This window comes from Lissotriton vulgaris, chromosome 7 (assembly GCF_964263255.1).
Source record: "Lissotriton vulgaris chromosome 7, aLisVul1.2, whole genome shotgun sequence".
In the NCBI taxonomy this organism is placed as follows: domain Eukaryota; kingdom Metazoa; phylum Chordata; class Amphibia; order Caudata; family Salamandridae; genus Lissotriton; species Lissotriton vulgaris.
In genome coordinates, this window is record NC_141695.1 from 1,339,470,522 (window position 1) to 1,339,490,046 (window position 19,525).

The 19,525-nt window shown below is 51.5% G+C and overlaps 1 long non-coding RNA gene across 1 annotated transcript in view; it reads right to left on the reverse strand.

The window, feature by feature from the left end:
* The window catches only part of LOC147703650 (uncharacterized), a 1,357,299-nt gene that overhangs the window by 1,004,694 nt on the left and 333,080 nt on the right, over window positions 1-19,525 (reverse strand). The window contains exon 3 of the long non-coding RNA XR_015297375.1: window positions 9,627-9,719. This is a non-coding gene — a long non-coding RNA (uncharacterized LOC147703650). The remainder of the gene's footprint in view (window positions 1-9,626; window positions 9,720-19,525) is intronic.

Here is a 19,525-nt window from a genome sequence, read left to right on the forward strand (position 1 = left end):
GCCGTTGCTGATCTTGAGTCTCCCCAATCGGAGAAAGATGTCGAGGGGATCCCTCATCTCTTTTCCTTGAGCAGTGAAGAGGACGGTAGCGCGGCCCGTTTCCCTGCTGACCCTAACACCATGTCCCCAGTCACGCCACTGATCGCTGATGCCGCCCACTAAGGATACCACCGGATATAACCCGGCAACGAGCATCGCTGAAGAGCTTCTGTAGGTGGGGACTCCCGGCTGGGAGCTGCCCGCCGTTCGCGTCAGGACACAGCGAACGCACTACACCATGCACTGATTGACGATCATTTCTCCTGCTAACGCCCGCCACCCCTAAGAATTGACTGTTCGCTCCCTGGTTCTAGGATCACTAGTTTGGACGTATCCGGCTTGCCGATGTGCCCCTGGTATTGGGACAGTTCTCCCACTCAGTTACATGTTTTGTTTGCCCTGTTATCTCACCCCTTATACCCCACAGGAGACACTATTATCCGGGCAATTTGCTCATACAGAGGGGGCACACGAGGGCTCTTTCCATGCGCAGTGCAACCACGTCATCCTTTTTGCACCTATGGGCCCCCCAGCTGAGAATACGCTTCAGGGCGCAGATTGTCCTTCACCCACTTCCCCATGCAGCACGTAGACATTAGTATACTCACCCTGAACGCATGGGGCCTCCACACACCGCGCAAGAGATGTACCACGTACGCATACATAAAGCGCCAGCATGCCCACATCGCGTTCCTGCAAGAAACGCATCTCACAGCGCCCGAGACGGATAAATTGTTATCCCGCTAGCGAGGTATCCTGTGCGCCACATCATACTCTGCGTTGGCATGCGGCGCACTTATCTGGGTTCACCCGGGCACTCCCTTTCAGGTAACACGCAGAGTAGTGGATAAGGAGGGGAGGTATGCCCTGATGGAAGGAATACTAGACGGACAGCCAGTCCTGTTAGGCAGTATTTACACTCCCAATGTCGAGCAGGATAGATTCTAGGACCCACTATCGGGCGTGTTAGCTCAATTTGCTTCTATCCCATGGATAGTAGGGGGCGACTATAACTGCGAACTCGATGTTACACTCGCCAGGTCCCGCGTTCCGCCACAACACTCTCCTGCACTTGCACGGTCTGAACGATTTCGCCGCTGGGTCAGTCACTGGGCATTGGCAGACGTGTGGAGAGCTCACCATCCACACACACGGTTATACTCATTCCACTCAGTCTCACACAACCTGCGCACTTGGCTAGACAAATTTTTATGCACCCCGTCATTAATACCTAAGATCCAACGCACTAACTACCTTGGCCGGGTGGTTTCAGACCACGATGCACACATACTCTGTATCCGATGGAGACCACCCCACCCACCGGTGCCCACATGGCGCCTCCCACGGGACTGCCTCACGGACCAGGTATGCCGACACGATCACGCGCAGACGGTCCAAGATTATTTCACTCACAACACCGGGTCCGCCACCTCTAGGTTAGTTGAATGGGACGCATTCGAAGTGGTTGCACGGGGCGTATACATTAAACAGATAGTGGGAGCCCGCTGCACGCTGGAACACACGCTAGTTGACACAGAACGCATGTTGGTGACACTCATCAAAAAGGAGGATGCCAGGTCGGCCACGGCGGCTCAGGTGGCCGAGGCCAAAACGAAATATGCTACCGCCCTAGCAGATCTGCGGAAATTCAATTTCCGAGCATACGCTGCTCGGGTACACAGAGAGCGTGACAAAACTGGCACGCTACTGGCGTGGTTGGCACGCCAAGACACTAAAACTGCACCCATTACCGAGATCCGTACTTCCGCGGGCGCTATGGGGCGCTCCCACCAAGACATTCTGGACGCATTCTGGCAATACTACGCTGCAGTTTACAGCAACCAGAAGTACTATCAGCAGGAAGCAGTTAACCCATTTCCTGGACCCACTGACGCTCCCCCATATCACAGAGGCAACCAGGGTTTCCCTAGATACGAAAATAACGGCAATAGACGTCTCCTACGCGGTTCGCTCCTTGGCGTGGAACAAGGGGCCAGGCCTCGACGGGCTCCCTCTTGAGTACTACAGTACCTTCTCCACCCTGTTGATTCCCCGGCTGACCACCATGTTTGCGGACACCCTCGATCGGAGAGAACTCCCAGCATTGTTACGGGAATCGGTCATTGTGTCCTTTCTTAAACCGCACAGACCCACAACTACTGTCCTCCTACCGTCCCATCAGGCGCCTATCAGCTGATTGCAAAATCTTGGGGAAAATGCTAGCCGCCCGGTACGAACAGGTATTACGCCCCCTGGTACAACCAGACCAAAATGGTTTTGTCCCCGGCAGGAACACGTCCCAGAATTTTAGACGGGTCTTCCATGTCCAGGATCAGGTGGAAGACGCCTTCCTCCGCGCAGCCTGCATCATACTTGACCTGGAAAAAGCTTTCGATACTGTGACCTGGCCATACCTCTTCGCCGTCCTTCGCCGGACGGGAATAGGCCCACCCTGTTGCAATACACTCTGCTTCTATACACCAATCTCACGTCTCGGGTCAGGCTAGGTAGATACATTTCGTCCCCGTTGCGGGTCCCCCCATATGGACGGTCCTGTCCGGATTTGCGGAGGCATCAGGCCTCCAGGTGAATTGGGAGAAATCCGTGGTATACCCCTGTATCATTCTCTCGGTCCTCAGGAGGTCCGGATTGGCCCGCAGAGCCTGCCCTGGAGCACGGGTGCTCCCCGTTATCTAGGTGTCCGCCTCTACCGTTCTCCCACCGACATATACGAGGGCAATCACTGCATCAGCTCCTCGGTGGGCTTCTGGAAAAATCTCCTACTAGCCCCTATTGGTCAGGTAGCTCTAGCAAAAATGGTCGTTGTCCCCCGACTATTGTATTACTTCACCAACCTACCGGTTGTGCCACCCGGCAGTTTCTTCCGGGAATTGGACATGCTCCTCCGTGCACTCGTGTGGGGAAACAGCCGACATCGAATCGCCCTCACCAAACCCCAGCTGCCCACCACTCAGGGGGGTCTCGGTGCCCCCGCCTTCGAATCGTACTTTCTCGCAGCGCAACTTCAGTGGCTCTCGTATTGGACGGCGGGCAGGCACACCGGGAAGACTCGTACACTGCACGGCCCTATTCCCGTACCTGAGCTCTGTCGCCTGCTACTTCCGGGAACTAAACGCCGGACTTACCCCCTGCAAGTGTCGGTGGCCCGCCAATGCATGCTACAAATCCATCGCATTGTAGCAAAGACCCCATGCTATTCCCCGCGGCTTCCGCTGGTTGGGTGGCCCCGAGGGGACACCTACTTCACAAGCGCCGAGTTGGCGTGTGGACGGAGTCTGAGGTCACAGAGGCAATGGCTCTGTTTGCGGAGGAACAGCTCTGCCCGTATGAGCAACTTATGGAGGACTACGACCTCCCCCCGGGGCAGTTTCTGACACATCGCCAACTCATCGACTTCTTTCGTCCACACAGCGACTTTACAACTGGCGAGCCCGCAACAAACCCTGTAGTCCAAACTATTCTTTACATGGGCATTGGCCGACATCTTATCACATGGCTATATAAGTCAATCAGAGAACTCACACATACGCCCCTCCTCGCCCTGAGAGCCACATGGGAGGATGAGTTTGGGCAGTAACTACACGACCGGGAGTGGGACAGAGCGCTAGAATTCCCGAAGAAAGTGTTGAGAAGCGCATGGTTCAAAAACAAACAGTACTACATCTTACACAGACTTCGGCGCGTCACCAACGGTTTTACCCCAACACACTGTTCTTAAGTCCTAGATGTCCCTCCCCTGATGCACATTTCCAACACATGTTCTGGAGCTGCCCGGCCCTCCAGACCTATTGGCCACCCACAATCGACTCCATCTGCACTCTCACGGGTCTCACTGGGCTGCAATCCTGGGAGCCGATTGCTTTGGGGATTTTCCATAGGCCAAAGACACACAAGGTACAGGTCCAATACACCGCTCTGTCCCTGCTACTTGCCAAGAGGAACATAGCCATGAAGTGGCGCGCGATCACCGATCCCTCGTTTGAGACATGGGTGGGTGCGATGCAAAAATGGGCGGCATCAGAGGAGGACGCCCTGAGGGAGTAGGAAGTGAAGGGTCAGTGTAAACACCCCATCTCCTTAGAATGGGCCGCGCTATCCCACCAGTTTATGCAAGCCCATAAGTGTGATACCCCTAGTACTTCCCAATGTGTCACTGCAACCCCAACAGCATCAATGCCCCGTTTGGGAGTACATGACTCGACTCCCCCTTTTCTACAGCCTCTCCTCCACCTCCCCCCTCCACCTCACAGATGCGTCCTGAACAAAATATCTGATACTGCCCCCGACTCGGTCTCCGCCTCTCCTCCCCCACTCCTCCCTCGTTCTTTCTCCTTTCCCCCCCATTTCCTTCGCTATGGTTACCTGTCTCATACTTCCAGCACACGTTTCCTCGTTCCTATCCCCCAGTTCCCCCTTGAGCTCACAATGCGCCAGACCCTGCCGGACTCATGCCTCCGATATGTTCACCATCTGCATACTGTTTACATCCTGATGGCATGTATGTATCGTTGTAACATCACCAATTGCATACAGATGTACTGTGAGCGTTTTTTTGAAAAAAGGTTAACAAAAATATAAAAACAAAAAAAAGGAATCATTTCCTGTATGTCGAGAATCCTTTGAGGTGGAGGGAAGGCTTGACACACAGTTGTGTCCAGTACAGCACCTATGTACAGGTTTCGCTGGGAGGGCACCAGGTGAGACTTGGGCACATTTATTGAAAAACCCAACCTGTACAACAACTGAGTTGTCTCTTGCAGATAATGGAGCACTTTCTCTGGAGACTCTGCTTTGATCAGTTAATCGTCCAGATAAGGGAATACTGGAATCCCTGACCTTCTGAGATGTGCTGCCACCACAGCCATCACCTTGGTGAAGATTCGAGGCGCAGTAGTAAGTCCAAATGGAAGGACTGCAAACTGATAATGTTGCGATCCCACCGTGAAATCGAGATACTTTCTGTGTGACTTCAGGATGGGAATGTGGAAATACGCATCCTGCAAGTCGATTGCCACCATCCAGTCTTCTTCCAGCAGCGCTTGAAAAACCTGAGCAAGGGTGAGCATCTTGAACTTCTCCTGTTTCAGGTAAAGGTACAAGATCCTAAGATCTAGGATTGGACGAAGTCTGCCATCCTTCTTGGGAATCAGAAAATACCGGGAGTAGCATTCCTGACCCCTCTCCCGCTCCGGAACCACCTCTATCGCACCCTTTCTTAACAGTGCCAGGACTTCCTCCTGCAGAAGCAATAGGTGGTCCTCCGTGCAAAAACGTTGGCAAGGAGGGTAATTTGGGGGAAATTCCCGAAAGGGAAGAGCATACCCATTCTCTACGAGATTGAGAACCCAAAGATCTGATGTAACCGATTCCCAATCCCGAAGAAAATAGGTAAGCCGGCCCACCACAGGACCTGCATGATCTGGAATGGCAGATCTAGGTCTGCTTTGCTGTTGTAGGAGGGGGGGGGGCAGAAGAGGCGGAAGTGGAGGAGGAGGCCTGACGTCCACAAGGACAAGCTCTTTGTCTGCCCCTGTATGACTTGTACAAAGGATTTTGCTGCTGCTGCTGTGCCTGCTTATAGGGACGAAAAGAAGATCTTCCGAATCCCCTGTATCTTTTGCTCACAGAGCCTCTAGTCTGCAAACCCGAAGACCTGGCCGTTGCCCTGCTGTCTTTGAACCTTTTCAATGCAGCATCAGCTTTTTTACCGAAAAGGCCTGAGCCATCAAAGAGCAAATCCATTAAAGCAGCCTGAACATCTGTGGAGAACTCGGAAGTCTTCAGCCAGGCAGCTCTTCTAGTGGCAATCGAAGATCCCATGACTCTAGCCACTGAATCCGCTGTGTCCATACCGCTCTGTATGACCTGCCGAGCAGCAGCCTGCGTGTCAGACACCACTTCATTAAAATTTTTCCTGTCCTCCTCAGGAAGCTTAGGAGACAACTGTTTAACAGTATCCATCAAGACATGGATATAACCACCCAGTAAACAAGTGGCATTTGTAGATTTTAGGGCCATGCTGCCTGATGAAAATACTTTTTTTGCAGATTGGTCCTGCTTTTTAGAATCCTTATCACCGGGTACCTGAGTAAAAGCACCTGCACATTTTTCAGAGCAGGCAGCTTGTACTACTAAACTCTCTGGTAAGGGATGAGTAGACAAAAAGTCAGGGGCACCAGGAGCCCCTCTATAACGCCTTGCAACGGCCTTAAAAACTACAGGAGCCGTAAGAGGTCTACTCCATACCTCCAGGATGGGATCAGTTAAGGCATCAGTAAATGGAAGTATAGGCTCAACCACAGGTGATTGAGAAAGGAGGACTTCAGTCAGAATGTTCGACTTATAGTCAGCAGATGGCAATGTCAAATTCAGCAGATCTGCAGCCTTTTTAATTACCACATGGTAGGGAGCCACATCTTTAGAAGGAGCATCAGACACCGTGGCTAACTCCCAATCAGGACACAGTTCTAGACCACTTGCGTCTCGTAGATCATCAAAATAATCCTCCTGTTCTTGAAGCTCACCTTCTTCAATTTCAACTTCCCTATAACTCTGCTCCTCCAAAAGGCGCTGTGCTTCACACCTCGACCACTCTCTTCGATTCGACGTCGTCTGATCCGGTATCGACTCCGAAGGTGCCGGAGCCGGCGTAGAACGTGGAGCTGGAGCCGGTGTCCAACATGGAGCTGGAGCCGGCGTCAAACTTCGAGTTGGATCTCGAGGTCGGTCCAGAGCCGGTGAAGCCGTAAACGGCGTCGATGACTTCGGTGGCACCGAGAGATGCCAAGGTGGACCCGGAGCTGGCAGAAACGGTAGAAACGGCAGAAACGGCGTCGGAGCAAAAGCTTGGGGAACCCCCAAATTGTATGCGAACAGACCCATAGGACCAGCCGGTGCTCCAGAGGGGTACATGGCTCTTGCATAAACACCATACATAGCATTTAAAAAATGCGAAGGATCCTGTCCCGGATCTGGAAAAGGAGGATACGAACCCACCGGCTGCTCCTGAGGAGGCTGCACCAGAATCGACTCCTCTTGTTCCTCGGGTTGGTGTACCGGAGTCGTCGACCCCTGAGGAACAGGAACCTCTTCCTCCTCATGTTCAGGAGACTGAGACGGATCCGGAGACGGATTCGACACCGGAGCCGGTGAATGCTCCTGCGACTCAAAGGCAAGGCCTCACCTTCAGGATTCAGATCTGGAGAGGGAGATACCATGTCCTTAAAATGCCTTCTAGAAGACGACTTCGAATCTGACTTCGCTTTCGAATACAATCCTTTTCCCAAATGGTGCCTTGAACTATGCTTCCTTCCCTTATGCTTTTCGTTTGATGATCTGGAAACATGTCCCGAAGTCGGCTTCGAAGCCGACCTTGACCGGGACCTCGACATTGACTTTGACTTTGTGCGTCTCGATCTCGACCTCAAACTCTTCTTGGCTTCCTTACCCTTTAATTTAGCAACAAGGAGTTTCGCCTCACGTTCACGAAGAGCCTTCGGATTCATCTTCAAACAGGATCAACAACCCTGGATGTCGTGATCCGAACCCAGGCACCATAGACAGTCCTCATGCGGGTCTGTGATGGAAATCATCTTTCCGCATGCACCACACGGTTTAACCCAGTCTTCTTCGACGACATCAGGACAGAAGACAGTGACACCGAAAAGATACAGAAAACTCTCAATAGTAACAAAGTTACTACTAACACAACAGAAGATCCCTCGAAACCGTTAGCGTCGACGGTGCTGAAAAATGGGAACTGATGTCATCACGCCGACGTAAGCCTAATAAGGAAGCAATGACGTCAGTCGGAGTCGCGCGTGATGCCGTGCTCCTATGACTTCGTCCACGCCGGCGTGCTACAAAAGAATTTTCCGAACGTTGCTGACGCAGGGGGATATTCACAAGGTGAGGAATCCACTGGCAGATATATTCATCAGAAAATGTAAACCTATAAATGCATCAGAATGCTACGCCTCCCCAAGGAAGGCAAAGGGAGGCGCAACAAGTAAATGTAAATGTAAATTGATATTTGTATAGCGCACTACTCACCCGCAAGGGTCTCAAGGCGCTTGTACGAATACCGCTGTGAAACCCATCCTGGCTTTCCCTGTGAGGCGTCCACTCCTGGGCACCCCCAAGGCGGAGGCCAGGCATCCTTAGTGTTGTGGGGGCCGTTGTGGAGATTAAGCAAGCTATTGCCCAGAGTTGCAGAGTGGGACTCCATGATTGGAATAGGCACCGAGGCGAGAATTATCAGGTCCGTGGAATTTTGAGCCCAAGACCCGCCGAGGCGGGGAATTGTACCCTGGTCCCGGGCTAGACCTCTGCATCAAGGTCTGCCGCTCTAATCATTGAGCCACACTTCTCCACTCCACTCAACAAGGAGATATGTTTTAATTTTTCCTCGTTGTTTTCCTCTTTCTATTAGTGATGTATTCTGCAGCACACATAGGAAGAGGAAATCACCTCATGAGATTGTTTTTGTGCAGGAAGGTGTCCCTTCCTGCATGATTGTGAAGCAGCCACCCTTGCACCATAGTGCAAGGGTGCCTGTGTCAGTGAATGGCAGTTAACTGTGCGCCAGGGGAGAACAAAGGGATCCATCATATTGTTGTAGATATGACGCATCCCTTTGCTTCAGAATTTACGCCGAGCAACGCAGCCAAATGGCTTGCAGCAATGCGCTGCGTTTATTTCTTGTAAATAAGGCCGGCAGTGCCTGTCTGAAAGCCAATGTAGTGCCCTAGGTCCTGCACACACATCACATGGTCACATTTTTTATTTGCTTTGCTAGTCTTTTGGAATGTGTGCTTGCTGCTGATAATGGCTTCTGGTATCCTGGCTCTCTTTCTTGGGGGCTGAAGGATCTGAATTTTGGGAAGCAATGGGTGTATTTTTACTATGGTAGGTGTTCAAAAGGGACATTTGATCAGCTAATGAAACGTTTTTTAACTTTCTATGTATCTTGAACACTCATTCTAATAAAAGATTTAGAGGATTTTACGAAGCCAGTATCTCAGAGAGTGATTTGATGTCATACACAGCAAGCTTGTATTTGTATTTGATAGCAACCAGCTCCCTTTCATCCACAGTGCCTGAGTGTCAAATTATGGGATCAATTACTAGTCACCGGAGATGTAAATCTGGCTGCTGACACCTTCGACTGAAGCAAGAGATCAAATTGATTAGTGGGAACAAGTACATATTAAAAACATTTTTTACGTACAGAGAACAACCCTTGAGGGACTCCACAATTCTCTAGAACTGAAGAAGTTGAAAAGGACTGACAGTAAAAACGCGCGTTCAGCCCCATAGAACGTATTGAAAGCACTGTAAGGCTGGCACAGTGATTCCATCACCTTTTCCAATCAGTGCAGGTGTAGTGGATACTCCACCATATCAATGACTGTACAGACATCCAAGAGGAACAGCATACACAGGTTCGCAACATCTACAATCGTAGTATTACGGACAGCATTGGTTGTACTAAAACACCACAATTATTTGACAGTTCGGAAAAAACAGAGCAATTTGGAAAACATATCAAAAGAGGAGCATCTTACCTTGAGAAGGAGCAGACGGATTGGGAGATGAAGGAGCAGGAAAAGGTCGAGCGAGAGGAGAGGGGGGAGCAGGTTGAAGATTTCTCTCCATTCCTGGAAGAAAAAAACAGAGGAAGTGCTGTAACTGGAGGATGACACGTTTAGTATCATATGACACGGCAGAAGTGCACCGTAACCTGGGAATTTCAACTTTCATATTGTGCTATGGGAATAAAGAGCACTGCAAATACATTTTAAAGTAAACCAAAGATTATGAAAACATAGCAACACACTGCAATTTAATGCACTGTAATAAAGAGGAGTGACTAGAAGCAAAAGTTAATTACCTGCAGTAGCGATCTTTCTGGTGGATATGCTATGTACCAGCAGATTCCTCACCTGTAGAATAGTCCGGGGGACTGAATCCAGAAACTTCAAAGTTCCTGTTAGAATTGGGGGTCTCGGGTTGGCACAGGTGAGTACTTGTGACAAACAGGGACTCTCTCCTCTAGTCAGGGCAAAAGACTTACTCTTAAAAAGAACCCCTGCTCACCCTCTGCGTGGCGCGAGCAGACAAGGCTAAACCTCAGAGCATTATGGGTTAAGCATTCATGACAATATACAGTGATAACATGACACACCACAGATGGACACCACTCTGGATTTATATCAAAAATAAGTATTTATATAAGGCTTAACACAAGACCCATCTAACGTTTTCAATTAGGCCACAATACTGTCTGTGCAAAAAGAGTTCTTAAAAATGCTTGGTTTAAATAGTCTGTGCGAGTCGGGCCCTTTAGATTGACCCTGCGGGGATAAAATGCAGCTACAGAGTCAAAGGCGCGAAGCGGACACTCGGGTCCGAAGCGCTTCAATTGCAGAGGACGAATCGTACAAAGTATCTGGGGTTGTCACGGACGCGGCGTTGAGCTAGCTCCAAGCGTTACATGCGGCGTTGTCTTCCTTCGTGTTGCGAGCTACGGCTCGTATGGGCCCAAAGTCGCGTTACTGGAGGAGACGGGGCTTTACGTGGTGCGGGGGCTGCTCGTTGTGGCGTACGCGCCGTACTTGGGCAGCGGATGCCGGGATGTTCTTTCCAGTGCAGTGCGATGCTGGCGGTACGCTCCGATTTGAGCGAGACGTACCCGCCGGGATGATCCTTTAAGCGCAGACTGATGCTGGCAGTATGCTCCGATTTGAGTGAGACGTACCCGCCGGGATGAGCCTGCAAGAGCTGCAGCCGGTCGATGTCAGAAGCAGGGTGCGGGGGAACAGGACGGCGCGAAGGGCCAAAGCCAGTGAGCATAGCAGACTCCGGTCTTCACGTTGAGAGCTACGGCTAGAAGGGGGCTGTAGGAGAGTAGGGTCTGCAATACTATGGTCACCCCAGATTTTTGCTTTTTGCTTCACTGGTTTACGACTTTCCCTGGCTGTGGGCCTGCTAATCAGACCCACAGCCTAGCTGTTCTCTCTCTAAATTGACATCCATGTACTTTAGGTGCATTTACCAATTGGTATTGGTTCACTCTTGTAAGTCCTTGTACAGTGTACCATAGGTACCCAGGGCATAAGTGCACCCAAGGCCTACCAGGGGCTGCAGCATGTATTATGCCACCCCTGGCTGGCCATCCAAATCTGACACAACTGGCTGATCAATCAGCTGGGGCAAGGTGGTGTAATCACCCTTTGCTTTAGATATAGTATACCTATATCTAAACCTAAAATGGACACATATACTCCTGTAAGTCACTCCTATGGCAGGCCTTAACAATCCTGGAGGCAGAGTGCTTGGAATTATGTGAGATGGTGCTCTACCGTGAGCTGAGCCTGTCTGCAGCTTTCGGAACCAAGTTCTTTAGCTGTTTCCATGATAACGTTATACCATATACTCTTAAGTGCATTATAATCCTCGCGGTTATTGCTAACTTTGGCATAGCATTATCAAAACATGTCAAGTAAGGTGTCATACGAATTGGAATACTACCCCCTTGCCAATTCTGGCGACGGGGGTAGCATTCCACCCTCTTAGAGGGACACAACATGTATGTAACTGTGAACCCCGGTTAAAGTTAACTCGAGCCTCAGCATCACAAAATGGATGCTGCCACCACAGACACAAGTCTGACCTCCTGCTGCTGGGAGTCCTTCCAGCGAGGGAGGCCTGTACAAAGGGTTTCCTGCCTTAGGAGGTGCTAGCACCACCCCAGACAGGATTTTGTGTATTGGGTAGGACAGGCCTGAAAGGAAAGAGACATGCCTGAGGCACACAAGGTGTCCCTGTGCATACCCCGGTTCAAACCAGTTGCTGGGGCACTCCAGCCCTAGCTCTGGCACGAAACCGGACAAAGGATAGGGGGTGTAACCACCCCCCTTCCTGGTCCCACCCATAGGAGGGACCTAGTCATAGTACAGCCCCCTTTAGGAGAATAAAGGTAGGAACTCATCCCATTCCAAATTAGATTAATCCTGATTTGAAACTACAAAAAGAAACTCTGGATTTCGACGTTCTGCTCCACAGAAGACTGAAGAAATCTCCTTTGTGGTCAAGGAGTGACCACCCTGCACAAGCAGGTACCATCAAGCGTTCCAGAGGTTCACTTTGTCGTCTTCCCGAGTGGATCCAGACTTCAGAGCCCGACGAGACCCGGACTTCCAGACCTCTCCGACCTCAGCTCACATCTGCAGCACAGCTGAGATCCGTGGGTGCGACGAGACACGTGGGACCGGCCATCTTGGAGAAACTGCACTTCTCTTCCAGCAAGACTTCAGAGGCATCCTCGACGAAGTGCTTCGGGGATTGAGAAGCCCCAGCCCTGAGCAGCTCCTGCACAGAAGATCAGCCCTCCAGCATCCACGATATTTGCGTGGGGCCCTTTTGCTTGTTTGCTTGAGAGCCTGCGTGGGACAGCTCGTGCCTCCTGTAGGAGAGTAGGGTCTGCAATCCTATGATCACCCAGATTTTTTTGCTTTTGTTTCACTGGTTTACGACTTTCTCTGGCCGTGGGCCTGCTAATCAGACCCACAGCCTGGCTGTTCTCTTTCTAAATTACGATATGTACCCTAGGTGCATTTGCCAATTGGTACTGGGCCACCTTATCAGACCCCGTAACGCAGGGCATAGGTGTACCCAGGGCCGCCAGGGGCTGCAGCATGTATTATGCCACCCCTGGCTGGCCTCCTAAATTTGACACAACTGGCTGCATGACAGCTGGGGCGAAGTCGTGTAATCACACTTTGCTTTAGGTATAGTAGCTCTATATCTAACCATACAATGGACACCCGAGTTCCTATCAGTCACTCCTATGGCAGGCCTTAACAATCCTGAAGGCAGAGTGCGGGGGCTCGTGTGAGCTAGGTTCAGGCCCGAGCCGAGCCCGGTTGCAGCTTGCGGAATCAAGACCCAATAGCTGTTCCATGATAACGCGTACCATATCGGTAACTCCGGTGTCGCGCTATCAAGGCATGTCGAGTAAGGTGTCATACGAATCGGGGTGCTCCCCTCTCACCAATTCTGGCGATGAGGTTAGCATCCCACCCTTCTAGAGGGACACGACATGTACGTAACTGTGAACCCCGGTTAAAGTTAACTGAAGCCTCAGCTCCACAAAATGGATGCTGCCACCACAGACACGAGTCTGACCTCCTGCTGCTGGGAGTCCTTCCAGCGAGGAGCACTTGGACAAAGGGTTTCCTGTCAAGGGCGGTGTTCGCACCGTCCCAGACAGGGTTTGTGTATTCTGGGTAGGTAGGGCTTTGGCGAGAAGGTGACTGCGGAGTGGCACCCCGGTGCTCACTGCGCATCTGCCGGTTAGAACCAGTTCCAGGGGCGACAGCCCTGGCCTGGGGAAAGCCCGGCAGGGGAGAGGGGTGTAACTACCCCCCTTCCTGGTCCCACCCTTAGGGCAGGACCTAGTCATGTACCCACCCCTTTCTTTAGAATAAAGACCGGAGCGGGGACCCTTCCAAATTAGATCATCTTTGATTCAAGAACTACTTTCTACGAAAGGACATTCAAGACTCTTCTCAAGATTCTCCCTTGTGACTAAGGAGTAGTCACCCTGCATCAGCGGGCACCAACTAAGAACCCTGCGGTTTGCTGTAAGTCCTTCCTCAAGGAATCCGACGGCCCAGCTCGACGAGAACCGGCTTCCCTGGCACCTCTGACCTCTACCCACGTCATCAGCTCAGCTGTGATCTGTGGGTGCGACGAGACCTCGAGGGACCGGCCATCATCAGAACCTGCACGCTCTTAAAAACCAGCACGACCATCGAGGTAACTCTCTGGTGAGTGCTCTGGGGTCCGAGAAGCCCCGACCCTGAGCCGCTCCAGCACCGAAGTACAGTCTCCCAGCATCTCCACGATCTGCGTGGGGCCCTTCTGCTCGCTGCTCAGCCTGTTGTCTGGTCACTAGCCGCTGGCTTGTGCCCTTCTGTGACGACATCCGAGAATCATCACTGCTGGTCTGGTTGCTCCAGACTGGCCCTTGCTTCCATCTTTGCGAGAAGCACCCCGGACCCTCCTGGTCCACTCGAGACGCCATCTTAGGCCCACCACGTGGCCCTGAGATCTGCCAAGGCTTGTTGCCCCATCCTGGGCCCAGCGACGCCGACAGCATCATCCTTCGTGGGACAGCTCGCACCTCCACCGTGGTCGCCGACAACGCCTCCTGGTCTGTGAGACTGCAGAGCCTAGCGTCGCCCACTCACCTGGTCGAGGTGACGGCCAACCGGTGCCTTCCTGGTACCCTCTGACTACTGGCTAGTAGTACGAACTTGGTCCCCTCTGCTTTCAGGTTCCATCAATCTCCGATCCAGGCTTGGATCTCTACGAACTATTCAGCACTGGTCGCCGGCCAGCAACTCCTTCCTTCCGGCTCCTGGCTCGTCAGCGAAGACCCCGACGCCTGTAAGACTTGTGCAGCCGCAGCCCTCGTGGCTAGGTAACTCGGCATTTCGGTGCCTGCATAGCCTCCTTACTCTAGGGTCCCGAGTCCCTCGCTTCCGACTTGCCTTATCGGGTCCGCCCGAGACCTTAACCTTTCCGTGTCCTCGGACACTTGTTTTTATTGTGCACTTGAAGTATTTGCTAAAGAGATTTGGTTTGTGCTTAGTACCCTGTCCTCATAAAGAGAACAGGGCTGTTGTGATTCTTAATAAATACTGTTTATTTTCATAACACTTGTGGGGTGTCCTTTCACTGGGTGTTCAAGGGGTACATGTGTGGTAAACAGCTGGCTTAACGCGCCCTCTCGAGTCTTTAGTCTTAGACTGCTCGTATCCACGCTACTAGGATAGCTGGTCTATAGGTTGACTTACAACCAAACACCATAAGGGACGTTGGAACGATACATAGCGGTCGCTAGAATAGCGAACGTTGCATATCGGGCCAACTTCTCACATTGGTGGCAGCGGTTGGGATTTGAGCTTGCTGTTGTTTTGCCACACGTATCCTAAGAATATCTTGTTGAAAGATCGCACAAGTACTGTTAGTACATATAACTAAAAGCTTAGAATACTCTGAGTTCTACTGAACCAGCTGTTGTAGCTCCTCAAGGCTTAGCACACCTTGGCTACAACTCTTAGCAAGGGTACAGTAGGTAAACACGTAGTGTAGGTAGGTGCATCACTTACACCACACTAGAAGCAGTATGTCGGACAAAGGAGGAAACTCTGGGTCTCCCCTTGTGTCAGTTGACCCTCCACAGGTCATCCCTTCAGCATATACTGTGCTGAGCTTCAAGGAGTTAAGACGACTGTGTCACTCCAGGAAGATTCAGCAGGGGTCTAACCCCACAACGTCCTTTCTGATTGGTCTCTTGGAGACTTATGATGCCAGAAGAGCTGAGAAACTTCGTAGCTCTTCTAATCCAGAAGGAGACATGCCTCCCCTCGAGGGAACCCGAGACGATCCTGACCTCATCCACCTCGCAACTGAGAACGAAGATGTGGAGGAGGATGAGGATGAGGATCTCTCTGGGGATGAGGCAGATAAGGGACAGGTAGAAGTCGTCAGACTAAGCAGGTCCAACTTAAGCAAACATGATAGCGGTACTGGGGGACCCCTGGGGCCACTATCAGGTCAGCTTAACATTGGGAATGGACGAGCCCGATCTCTGTCAAGAGACTCTGGCAGATCCCTTCAAACCAATGGCTCTCACAACTCTTCTCAAAGAGGGATGACGTCCCCTCAGAGGAGAGTGTACGAAGCTAAGGAAAGGGCAGCTAATCTGAGGATCGAAAGGGAAGAACTTGCCCTGGCCAAAGAGAGGCTTGCCTTTGCTAGAGAGCAACAGTTAAGTGGGGCAGTCCCCACTGGTGGCAGCAATGTACCTAGTAATAGGGAAAAGAGTTTCGATACGAAACACCTTGGTAAGATAGTGCCCCCCTTTAAACAAGGGGACGACATCCACAAATGGATTACTGCTTTGGAGAGGGCCTGCACTGTGCAGGGTGTTCCCCAGAGTCAGTGGGCAGCTATCTTGTGGCTCTCCTTTGAAGGTAAAGGAAGAGACAAGCTCCTCACCACAAGGGTGGAGGATGCTAACAATTACCAAATCTTGAAAAATACACTCGTTGAAGGGTTCGGCCTAACCACTGAGCAGTACAGGGTGCTGTTCAGGGATACCCAGAAAACGCAGTCTCAAGATTGGTCTGATTTTGTCGATTGTGCCACTAAGGCTTTTGAGGGCTGGTTGCTGGGCAGTAAGGTTACTGATTATCAAGGATTGTATAATTTGATGATGAGAGAACAAATTTTAAACAATTGTCAGAACCAGTTGTTGCATCAGCATCTTGTCGACTCGGATCTGACCTCTCCCCAAGAATTGGGAAAGAAGGCAGACAGATGGGTTCGTACAAGAGTTAAACAGAACCAGGGCCAGAATCAAGGTGGTCAGAGGAAAGCAGACCAGAAGGGTAAAGATTCTAAAGGGGAACAAAATGACCAGAAGTCTTCGACAGGTCCCCAACAACCCAAAGAGGGTGGGGGTCAGGCTCCCCAAAAGAAGAAAGAAGGCCACTCCAAAAGATGGTGCCAGTACTGTAAAAGTAAATCTCACTGGTTTAGTGAGTGCACCAAGAAAGGAGGAGGGCAGACTCCTGCCACTGCAGCCCCTAAGGCACCTGTGCCCCCTAGTACAGTCAGCAGTGGTAGTGCGCCTCCCAAGGGTTTAGTAGGGTTAACCCTGGGTTCTGAGGGGCGTGACAACTTAGTTGGCACACTCACTCAGGCTGTCCTTGTCAGTACAGGGGACGCGGACGTATCCCCTGACGTAAGCCCCAATACTTTGGGCAAATACCGACAGACGCCTTTCATAAATGGAAAGATGGCTCAGGCCTATAGGGACACTTGTGCCAGCGTCACCATGGTGACGCCTAACTTTGTGGACCCTGGACAGATCATGCCAGGTACAGAATTCCTGGTGACCAATGCAAGCAATGTCACTACCAATCACAGTATGGCAATTGTAGCTTTCTCCTGGGGAGGGGTAACTGGCCAAAAGAAGGTTGTAGTTAGTCCAGACCTCCCAGTGGATTGTTTGTTGGGCAATGATTTGGAGTCGTCACAATGGTCAGAAGTGGAGCACCGGACTCACATGGAAATGTTAGGTTTGCCAGCACATGTGTTCGCTGTGACTAGGTCACAGGTCAGGAAATGCCCCACTGAACCGGTGCTGGATCCTGGAACAACGGACCAGACACCTCCCAAGAAAAAGAGCAGTAGGGTTAAGGCTGCGCCTTCCCCCTTGCCCCAGGTCGAGGATCAAGTCTCAGAGGAGGCTGACCTACAGGAATTGAGGGAAACTGAGCCTAGGGAATTCGAACTTGATCAAGTTGAATTCTTGGGTTCGGGGGGACCCTCAAGGGAAGACCTGGGGAAGGACCAGTTAGACTGCCCTTCTCTTGAACCCCTCAGACAGCAGGCTGCTGCTGAGGCTGCTGGGAACGCCACAGGTACCCACAAGGTATACTGGGAAGATGGACTCCTGTACACTGAATCAAGAGACCCCAAGCCTGGCATGACCAGGAGGCTGGTCGTACCCTTGTCTCAGCGTGGTTTCCTACTTACCTTGGCCCACGAGATTCCCTTAGCAGGTCACTTAGGCCAGACGAAAACGTGGGACAGGCTTGTCTCACACTTTCACTGGCCTCACATGAACGAAGATACCAAGGAGTTTTGCCGCTCCTGTGTCACTTGCCAAGCCAGTGGTAAGTCAGGTGGCACGACAAAGGCCCCCCTTATACCAATGCCTGTGGTGGGGGTGCCCTTTGAACGGGTGGGGATCGACATCGTCGGTCCCATGGAACCACCTACAGCATCAGGGCACAAGTTTATACTGGTGGTAGTGGATCATGCCACCAGGTATCCTGAAGCTATTCCCCTTAGGACCACTACAGCACCTGTTGTGGCAAGAGCCCTAGTTGGAGTGTTCTCCAGAGTGGGCTTCCCTAAGGAGGTCGTCTCCGACAGAGGTGCAAACTTTATGTCGAGCTACTTAACTGCTATGTGGAAGGAATGTGGTGTTAACTACAAGTTCACTACACCCTATCATCCACAATGCAATGGGCTTGTTGAGAGATTCAACAGGACCCTAAAAGGGATGATTCATGGACTACCGGAAAAGCTTCGGCGTAGATGGGACGTCCTGATCCCCTGCCTCTTGTTCGCCTACAGAGAAGTCCCGCAGAAGGGGGTTGGCTACAGCCCTTTTGAACTTTTGTACGGGCATCCTGTAAGGGGACCCCTGTGTTTGGTGAAGGAAGGATGGGAGAGACCTCTCAAAAAGCCTGCAGCCAACATAGTGGACTATGTGCTCGGCCTCCGCTCGCGGATGGCTGAATACATGGAAAGAGCATCTGAAAACCTTAAGGCCAGCCAAGAACTCCAAAAAGCTTGGCATGACCAAAAGGCTGTCTTGACTGTTTACCAGCCCGGACAGAAGGTGTGGGTGTTGGAGCCAGTGGCCCCAGCAGCACTCAAGGACAAATGGTCCGGGCCCTACACCATCCTGGAGAAAAAGGGAGAGGTCACCTACCTGGTCGACCTGGGAACTCCCCGGAGCCCCCACAGGGTGCTTCATGTCAACAGGCTAAAAGCATATGTCGACAGGAAGGACATGAGTTTGCTCATGGCCCTAGATGAGGGACAGGAAGAGGAGAGTGACCCTCTCCCCGACCTGCTCACTCAGAATCCTGACGATGGCTCGGTAGATGGTGTTGTCTTTTGTGGCAACCTCTCCGAACATCAACAGAGCGACTGTAAACAGGTTCTTCAGTCGTTCAGACATATGTTTTTTCTAACACCCGGTCAGACCGATTGGTGCACCCATGAGGTTGACACTGGTGACAGCTTGCCCGTCAAGAGTAAAATCTACAGGCAGCCTGATCACGTTAGAGACTGCATCAAGAGTGAAGTGCAGAAAATGTTGGAGCTGGGAGTCATTGAACCCTCGGATAGCCCTTGGGCTAGTCCCGTAGTTCTAGTGCCGAAACCTCACACCCAGGGTGGTAAGAGAGAGATGAGGTTTTGCGTAGACTACAGGGGTCTCAATGCAGTCACTAAGACTGACGCCCACCCAATACCAAGGGCAGACGAGCTTATCGATAGATTGGCTTCGGCCAACTACTTAAGTACGTTTGACCTGACAGCTGGGTATTGGCAAATCAGGTTAGCTGAGGACGCCAAGCCTAAAACCGCATTTTCAACCCCTGGTGGGCATTATCAGTTCGTGGTGATGCCCTTTGGTCTGAAAAATGCACCTGCCACCTTCCAACGGTTGGTGAATCAAGTCCTTACTGGGCTGGATGACTTCTGTGCGGCGTATCTTGACGATATTGCTGTCTTTAGCTCCACCTGGGAGGATCACCTGGTCCACCTGCGGAAGACGTTAGAGGCACTGCAAGCAGCAGGTCTCACT